The 9861-nt window shown below is 39.5% G+C and overlaps 1 pseudogene; it reads left to right on the forward strand.

The window, feature by feature from the left end:
- The first annotated feature begins 7164 nt into the window (after nt 1-7164).
- Nucleotides 7165-8716, forward strand: LOC100583221 (annotated as a pseudogene).
- Nucleotides 8717-9861: the final 1145 nt, after the last annotated feature.

Genomic DNA, 9861 nt, shown 5'->3' on the forward strand with positions numbered 1-9861 from the left:
GCTCAACATCACTAATCATTAGAGAAACGTAAATCAAAACCACAAAGAGCTACCATCGCACAACAGTCCATTTTGTCTTATTAAAAAGACAAAATATAACAGATGCTGGTGAGGTTGCAGAGAAAAGGGAATGCTTATATACTGCTAATAGGAATGTAAATTAGTTCAGCCATTGTGTTAAGCAGTTTGGCAATTTCTCAAAGAACTTAAAACAGAATTACCATTCAACCCAGCAACCCCATTATTGGGTATATACCCAAAGGAATGTAAGTTATTCTCCTACAAAGACACATACACATGTATGTTCATGGCAGCACTATTCACAATAGCAAAGACATGGAATCAATCTAAATGCTCATCAGTGATAGACTGGATAAAGAAAATATGGTACATATATACCATGGAGTACTACACAGCCATAAAAGTGAATGGGATTATGTCCTTCATAGCAACATGAATGGAGCTGGAGGACATTATCTTTAGCAAACTAATGTGGAAACAGAAAACCAAATAACGCATGTTCTGACTTATAAATGGCAGCTAAACATTGAGTACATATGGACACAAAGAAGGGAATAACATACACCAGAGCCTACCTGAGGGTTGAGGGTGGGAGGAGGGTCAAGATTGAAAGACTACCTGTAAAGTACTATGCTTATTACCTGGATGATGAAATAGTCTGTATACCAAACCCCTCGACACACAGTGTACCTACATGGCAAACCTGCACATGTATCTCTGAACCTAAAATAAAAGACAAAGTAAAAGCTGATGTATTAGCCCAGAATGTTTAGGATGATTCTTTAGCATTTAGCAGTCAGGCATTTCTTACACACTCTTTCAACCCAGTTAAAACTCTGCAGTCCCATCAGCCTGAGTTCTCACAGGAGTAAGAAACATGTCAGAAGAAGAAGATTCAAAATGTACTCTCAGTGGTCATACTGAGATATTTGGCTTTTAAAAAGTGATTATAAAGTAATGAATGGTGAATGAGTTTTCGAAGAGACTTGAACAATATAATGAACTCTAAAAATTTTGGCATTTCCAATATGTGTCTAGAAATTAATATAGGATTTTAGATAGTAATTCTCATATTTTCTCTCATAGACTCTAGAATTGGTATACATTTAATGGTGAGCTGCTTTTGCATTTCCAAGTTTTCAATATTTCCATCTATCACAAAAGAGGTAAAAGAGCAAATAACTACAACAAATCTATGCTCAAATCTATATTTAATGTCAGAGAGCTCTCTCTTTGCTGTATTTTATTGGACATTTGAAACGGGTCTTGAGAGAAGGTCCAATTGTTTCCTTATAGTTTATTTTTTGTGTCTCTATATATGCTTATTGACTAATGTATCATCACACTTTACTTTTATTCTAGCTTCCCTCTTATGTGACTCTCCCTTTGTGTTTTCTCAAGTTTTGGTGGAATTTCTCCTTATCTTGTAAACAGATATGTTATTAAACTAAGATATGAGTGAGTGTGCAATCCTTTGTATGTATTTCTCAAAAAGGAAAATGCTTTTAGTTTGCTCTTTTAATCATTCAGACTACACTCATTCATTTACTCATTTTCTTTCCCAGGCCTGAGTGGGGTGGTTGAATGAACTAAGAGCTCAGATGATGACTCTTGTATAGAACAAGCTATTTATGATGATTACACATGTAACCTTCATATTACTGGTCCCTGTGTCTACAGTAATTACTGTCATCAAATTTAGAGTTAGACATTGATTTGTCATTGTTATTACTGTTGCTTTGGCATGAAGAGGTAAAAGGTTCATAGTATAGAAAGCTTCTTCAAACCAGAATTTGCAGGCTCAGATCTTAGTGTTTGCCTTAACATGGTCTCTGCTTTCTTACCATATTCCAACCTTTTTCTTCACACCTGTCTAATTACCGTTATAACTAGTAATTTCAATCAAACTCAAAATATATCTACCGTTACTGTTAAGGAGACTAGCAGATGTTAAAACAGACAGCCATCTAATTGACAATTGCTTTCTAATCAAAGTATTTTGAAAATGATACTTCATGGAGAAAAAAATGGGCAAATATTTTTTAAAAGTATATACTTGTCTTGCAGAAACCTACACAGATTCTTACAAGAATGCCATGTTGTCAAAATCTTTTCTTTATAATTAGCCCCTGAAACAGAGGTCCCCCTTCTTGAGTACATGGATGGGCTTCAAGGGTAAAAATACCTGAGCTATGTACAATTTGTGTGTGAGTGTATGTGTCTGTGCGTGTGTGTATAAGTGTGCATGTTTTCATTATTCTGGAGAGTGGGTCTATAGTTCCCGTCATATTTTTCAAACATCAACATAGCAAATGCCCCTCACGTGCTCTTCCAAACTCCCTGAGCCCCACCTTGTACCTCGTCACTGCTCTAGGCCCAGCTCTGCACTGGTTTTCATAAGCTTTTTGCTTGTGCAACCTAAAAACATTTCATCTTAGGTCACACCTCTATGTCTTTCATTTTTCCCTGCCACCATCGGTACCCCTCTGGCATTCAGGTCCATGGGCCACTGCTGACCAATAGGTATCAGGAGCGAACAGAACAATGGTTCCCTGTTTTATCTCCAAAGGAAAAGTTCTGATTTCCATGTCATGACATTTCTAAGAAGACCTTTTTAGGCTTCATGCATGACCAACTCAAAATACATTTTTGTGTCAGGCTTCTCTTTTTTCCTGCATCACGCTCTCGTCCCACTGTTGCTTCCAGCAATCACATTCTCAAATAAGTGATTGCCACACAAGCCTCTGTCACAAGCTAAGACACCTAATGTCTTGGAAAGTCTTAAGGTCCACTATCCAAGGACCTACACAATTTCCCACTTTGGTACCATATAGTCCAAATGTTTTGTTTAACAGGACCCAATAACTGTGGCATCTGAATTTACCTATAATGTATGCTTAGTGTGACCTAGTAAAATTTCCTCTCTAATTTAACTTTGAGGCTCTTTGTTTATAAAAATTCTGAAGTAAATTTTCTCTCTGGGCTGGGCGCAGTGGCTCACGCCTGTAATCCCAACACTTTGGCAAGCCGAGGCAGGTGGATCACTTGAGTTCAGGAGTTCGAGACAAGCCTGGGCAACATGGTGAAGCCCCATCTCTACTAAAAATACAAAAATTAGCCGGGCGTAGTGGCGGGCGCCTGTAGTCCCAGCTACTTGGGAGGCTGAGGCAGAAGAATCATTTGAACCCAGGAGGCAGAGGTTGCAGTGAGCTGAGATTGTGCCACTGCACTCTAGCCTGGGTGACAGAGTGAGACTCCATGTCAAAAAAAAAACAAAAAAAGAAAATTTCTCTCTGAGTGACACAGAAATACTCTAATTATCATGACATCAAGGAACCTAGTTTGTCTACAGTTCACCATTGCCCATGGCTTTTTCTTTGCCTTATTTCTCCATAACCAGACTATATTCATTCACTACTGCTTTATTAAATATGTCTCTTCAGGAATGTGGTAAACAAAATTATAAGATGATGTCCAGTGACCCCATACTCTTATATAACTCTCTCCCCTTCAGTGTAGGCAGGATCTGTGGATGTGATGGGATATCACTCCCTGATTATGCTTACGGTGAAGATACAAGTGTTTTGCAGATGTTACCAAAGGCCCCCATCAATAGACCTTGAGTTGGTCACAGGGAGATTATCCTGGGTGGGTCTGATTTATCAGGTGAACCCTTAAAATAGGATGTAGGGCTTTCCTGAGCTGAGAGACTCTCTCCTACTACTCTTGAAGAAGTCGATCTGAGTTTTACAGCTTCAAGGAAATGAATTGTGCCAACAACTACGTGAGTTTGGAAGAGAATCCTGAGCTTAGACGAGACTGTGCCTTGGCCAACATTGATTGCAGCTTTGTGAGACCCTGAGGAGAGAACCCAGCTAGGCTCTACCCAGACTCCTGACCCACAGAAACTATGAGATAATAACTGTGTGTTGCTTTAAGCTATTAAGTTTGTAGCACCTAGCTACACGGCAATAGAAAACTAATACATTGCACTTGTCACATAATTTTTGTTTACATTAATGCTTCCTGCTAGGCAAAACATTCCTAAAGGGCATGACTATGTTCTTTTTATCTTGGTTTCACCAATATCTAGCAAAATGCTTATGTATAGTAAATATTTAATAAACCTTTAGTTAATAAATGACTGATGATTAACATTCTGAAATGAAAAGAACAAAAATAGCCATTTAGATCTTTGTAGTGCCTTTTCATATTAACTCTGAAATTTCAAATCTCAGCATGTCTTGAAAAATTGTATAAAGTACTTTCAGTTTTCAAACTTCTTTCATGTATGTAATATTATTTTGAGCTGCGCTAATATTACCCATGGCAAACAAAGGTGCTAGATCCCTGGGGGCCTTGACAATTTCAAGAAACATCCCCAGGCCATACTTCAGTTCTATAGTATTGCTCACCAAAATTAATGGAGCAGATCTTTACAGAAATCTAAGACTCTGGTGTGACCTTGCCAAATTGGTGTCAGGTGCTCAAGATGGAAAACTGAAGGAAATTTAAATCTTGAACATAAATTTCTTAGTCTTAAAAAGGGATAAAACAGCATACATAAGTCTACCATACTGAATTTTCCAGATATTAATGTTTAATGCTTAATCTCTCTACATAGCTCAGGAACTATTGAATGAATTAATATTTCTAATGCACCTAAAAGTACTTTGATTAAAGATATTAGAGAAATACAAAAATCTGAACTTCTAATAAGATGACAGAATTGTCTAAAATATGAAAAGCATTCATCAGTTGAGAGTATAGAAATTTTAAAAAGATAGTACAAATATGATTTTACATGGAGAGGCTTTATTTTTAAAGTCCCCAACCAAAATTAATTACTGGAAATTGTTTTTTTTTTGTATCTGTTATTCTTGCTCTTTCTTGAAGAGGAGATAACTGAAGATCAATCTAGCTCCACAGATGATAGAAAAGAGAATAAACCATCTTTTTAATAAATATGGTGAGTTCAGACTTTCAGACTCAGAAACCATACCCTTGGATACAGCAAGTTCCATATCTGTACTTTCTTTAATTTTAATAAACATATTTGAAATTACACCTTGATACATTGATGTGGCTATGATTACAGAATTAACTACTTAGGAAGTAACTATCTTATCTATTTTGAAAGCTTGTCATTATAGTTCTGTTGAAGCCTCAAACCCCTAGGCATAAATGCAATACCGAGATCAGAGGTAAAATTCTCAAAAGAAAAAAAAAAGGCTATTTTGTAAGTGAGAGATAAAAAGTTATTACAGGCTTACCCTTTCTCATGTCAATTTCTTAAATGTGAAAAATATCCAATGAACCCATTAAATACATTTTGACAGAGTAACAGCAGGAGGCTTGTTGACCTTTCACCTCGTATTGATTTCCCCTTCAGTCGTTTTCCTTGGTGATTTCCACTTTTCCTGCATATATTTTGCCCCCCAGTCCACTCTCCACATGCCACTTCTGTAATCACTTGCGATGGAAACCCACACAAAGCCATGAGCTACACTGACACTTTGGGAGAACCTTGAAAATTATGCAGCCACATCACTCATGTCTATCAATAAGTTCCTCAATTGGCAAATATTTTTATAAAACATAGACACACTTGCCATCTCAATGATGCAGCTGAGCACATAAACACTTGGGTGAGTCAAAATGATTATTAATTATTATTTATTCATATGCTCATCAATTCCACCAGCATTGATTAGTGGGCCAATCTAGTTATGACACCAAAATGGAGACCCAAGGAATAGAAAGGAGGTGAAGAGCAACCTTCTCCCAATCTAGTAATAGAAAAATCCTATGTATGTAAAATAACCAGGAAAAAAACTCACGGTAAGAAATAAGTAACCAGTGTGTCATTTATAGGTGCTAGGCAGTTGAAATCAAGTGAGGAATCTGAGTGAGCTTACTTAACCCTAAAAGAATCAAGAATAAAACTAGAAGAGGCTAGAGTTGTTTTGATTTTGTTTTCTGAAAAGCATGATTATATGTCACATCTGTTTTCAGTAAAGAATAGTCAGGGGATATTCAGCGGAAGATGTTAATAAGCAGGGTCAGACTCAGTAACCCTGCAACAGAAGCTCTAGTGAAAGGCAGAGATGGCCAGGGTAGGGAGGGAAGGACATGTGAGTTGTAAAAGTACTTTAAAAATAATCTGCATCTGCCGGGCACGGTGGCTCACGCCTGTAATCCCAGCACTTTGGGAGGCCGAGGCAGGTGGATCACGAGGTCAGGAGATTGGGACCATCCTGGCTAACACGGTGAAACCCTGTCTCTACTAAAAATACAAAAAATTAGTTGGACGTGGTGATGGGGGCCCTGTAGTCCCAGCTACTCGGGAGGCTGAGGAAGGAGAATGGCATGAACCCGGGAGGCAGGGCTTGCAGTGAGCCAAGATCATGCCACAGCACTCCAGCCTGGGTGACAGAGCGAGACTCTGTCTCAAAAACGAACAAATAATAATAATAATCTGCATCTGTTATCTGCAAGGTAGAGTAAATCTCCAAAAGGAACATGAGTCAAAATTAAACATTTGGGGCCTGGTGAGAATCATGTTAAAATTTTGCACCCTTGTTGGCTTTGTGTGTTACCTTGTTGAGGTTGTGGACATTCTTCTCCAACATGTGGCTCTCTTCCTCTGGTTTCCTTCATGCAGTGATTTTAAAACAGTTCGCCAGCCTCCTCACTCCAAGAAAAGCAAAGTCATTCCACATAGCGTTAATATGCATTACAAGTTTGGTTGAAGATTTCTTATGGAGAAGGAAGCACATGTTTATATGAGAAAGAAACTCTTACAAATCCAGAGGCATTGCAGGCTCTTGCCTGGGTCCCTCTTTGGCTGCTAGTCACAGGGGCTCCTTCCCTCCATCCCTTTTGTGTGTGCAGTGTCCATGGCCTCCTTATGTCCGCTTCTGGCTCATTGGTCTTGCCTAGCTTCTCTAGGTTATCTGTCCTCTTTTTATGCAAAGCACCTCAGCTCTGACTTAGCTTCAGGCTGTCATGCCAACCAGCCTTACCAGCTGTCAAATAAAGAAAAAGTGGAAAAGTAACTCCTGCTGCTGCACCACAGCGTCCATGGGGACCATTGCCTTTGATTGATATGGGCCTCCTTTCCTCAACATCAAAGATCAGGACCACAGGTTCCGCCTTATGGGACTTGAGGCCCTCAAGTCTCATATAATGGCAGCAAAGGCTGTAGCACATACGACGAAAACACCACTTGGAAAAAAGGGGCTTCATAAGATGATGGTGGATAAGGATGGCGATGTGACTGTAACTAATGATGGGGTCACCATCTTAAGCATGATGGATGTCAGTCATCAGATTGCCCAGCTGATGGTGGAAATGTCTAAGTCTCGGGATGATGAAATTGGAGATGGAACCACAGGTGTGGTTGTCCTGGCTGGTGCCTTGTTAGAAGAAGCCCAGGAGTTGCTAAGACCGAGGTATTCATCCAATCAGAATAGCTGATGGCTATGAGCAGGCTGCCTGCTTTGCTATTGAACACCTGGACAAGATCAGTGATAGTGTCCTCGTTGACATAAGACACCAAACCCCGGATTCAGACTGCAAAAACCACGCTGGGCTCCAAAGTGGTCAACAGTTGTTACCAACAAATGGCTGAGATTGCTGTGAATGCCATCCTCAACAGATATGGAGCAGAGAGTTGTTGACTTTGAGCTTATCAAAGTAGAAAGCAAAGTGGGTGGCAGCCTGGAGGACAATTAACTGATTAAGGGCGTGATTGTGGACAAGGATTTCAGTCACCCACAGATGCCAAAAAAAGTGGAAGATGCTAAGATTGTAATTCTCACATGTCCATTTGAACTACCCAAACCAAAAGCAAAGCATAAGCTGGATGTGACCTCTGTAGAAGATTATAAAGCCCTTCAGAAATATGAAAAGGAGAAATTTTAAGAGATGATTCAACAAATTAAAGAGACTGGTGCTAACCTAGAAATTTGTCAGTGGGGCTTTGATGATGAAGCAAATCACTTACTTCTTCAGAACAACTTGCCTGCGGTTTGCTGGGTAGGAGGACCTGAAATTGAACTGATTGCCATCACAACAGGAGGGCAGATCATCACCAAGTTCTCAGAGCTCATGGCCAGGAAGCTGGGCTTTGCTGGTCTTGTACAGGAGATCTCATTTGGGACAACTAAGGATAAAATGCTGGTCATCGAGCAGTGTAAGGACTCCAGAGCTATAACCATTTTTATGAGAAGAAGAAATAAGATGATTATTGAGGAGGCAAAACAATCCCTTTACGGTGCTTTGTGTGTCATCTGGAACCTCATCCGTGATAATCATGTGGTGTATGGAGGAGGGGCTGCTGAGATATCCTGTGCTCTGCCAGTTAGCCAAGAGGTGGATAAGTGCCCCACCTTAGAACAGTATGCCATGAGAGTACTTGCCAACACGTTGGAGGTCATCCCCAAGGCCCTTTCTGAAAACAGTGGCATGAATCCCATCTAGAGTATGACCAAAGTCCAAGCCAGCCAAGTGAAGGAGATGAACCTTGCTCTTGGTGTTGACTGTTTGCACAAGGGGACAAATGATAAGAAGCAATAGCATGTCATAGAAACCTTGATTGGCAAAAAAGCAACAGATATCTCATGCAACACAAATGGTTAGAATGATTTTGAAGACTGACAACATTCATAAGCCTGGAGAATCTGAAGAATGAAGACATTGAGAATACTATTTAGTAAGATCCATTACTGTGATTAAATAAATGAATGTCTTGTGATGCGTCTACGGTTATTTATTACATCCTTTTTCAGACCCTGTAGATGCTACAATAAAAATTGCTGTTTTGTAACCATAGTTTCACTTGTTCAAAGATGTTTAATTGTGGGCATACTATCAAATTGCTAGGTTAGCACCTGTCTCTTTAATTTGTTGAATCATCTCTTCAAATTTCTCCTTTTCATATTTCTGAAGGGCTTTATAGTCTTCTGCAGAGGTCATGTTTTTGTATTCGTTATATTAAAGGAATCCCTTTAAACAAAAAAAAAGAAAGAAAAAGCTACCAGGATCCACCTGCTTTCTAAGTCAATGGGAGATTGCACATTAAGGATACTAATGTCCTTACCCAAATATTTCGCTGCTGCATAAGGTTTGGAATCATGGAGCGATACTAGTAATTTAGCCTTAATACAGAAAGTACAATAGGATGGAAGGTATTCATATTCTTAATCCATTCCCTTTCCCATTTCTTCAACAAATACCTCAAAGTTTCCCTTTTCTTCACAAACCCCTATTATGAACTGAATGTTTATGCCCATCCAAGCCCTAACTCCCACTGGGACTGTATTTGGAGATACTGCCTGTGAGGAGGTGATAAATGTCAAATGAGGTAATAAGGTGGGGCCCTAACCCAATAGGGCTGGAGTACTTAGATGAAGAAGAGACGTCAAAGCTCTCTCTGTCTGCCATGTGAGGACACACAAGAAAGCAACCATCTGCCAGAGACCCCTCACCAGAAACCACATAGGCTGGCACCTTGATCATGGATTTCTAGCCTCCAGAAGTCCTCCTCTCTTCCTTTTGCATGTGCAGTGTCCATGGCTTCCTTATGTCTGCCTCCTGGCTCATCTGTCTTGAGATATAAGCCAGGAAGCAGATATAAGAAGAAATACAACTTTTGTTGGTGAAGCCGACTAGTTTGTGGTATTTTGTCATAGCCACCTGAACAGACTAATACAATCTCCTACTCCACAATCTCTCCATTCATTGTTAGCAGATAACCTTGCATCTCGCTTCACTGCAAAAATTGAAGCCTTTAAGTATTAATTTCTTCAACTACCTCCTACACTACCTACAAAAGTC

Source organism: Nomascus leucogenys, chromosome 5, assembly GCF_006542625.1.
Source record: "Nomascus leucogenys isolate Asia chromosome 5, Asia_NLE_v1, whole genome shotgun sequence".
Classification (NCBI taxonomy): Eukaryota; Metazoa; Chordata; class Mammalia; order Primates; family Hylobatidae; genus Nomascus; species Nomascus leucogenys.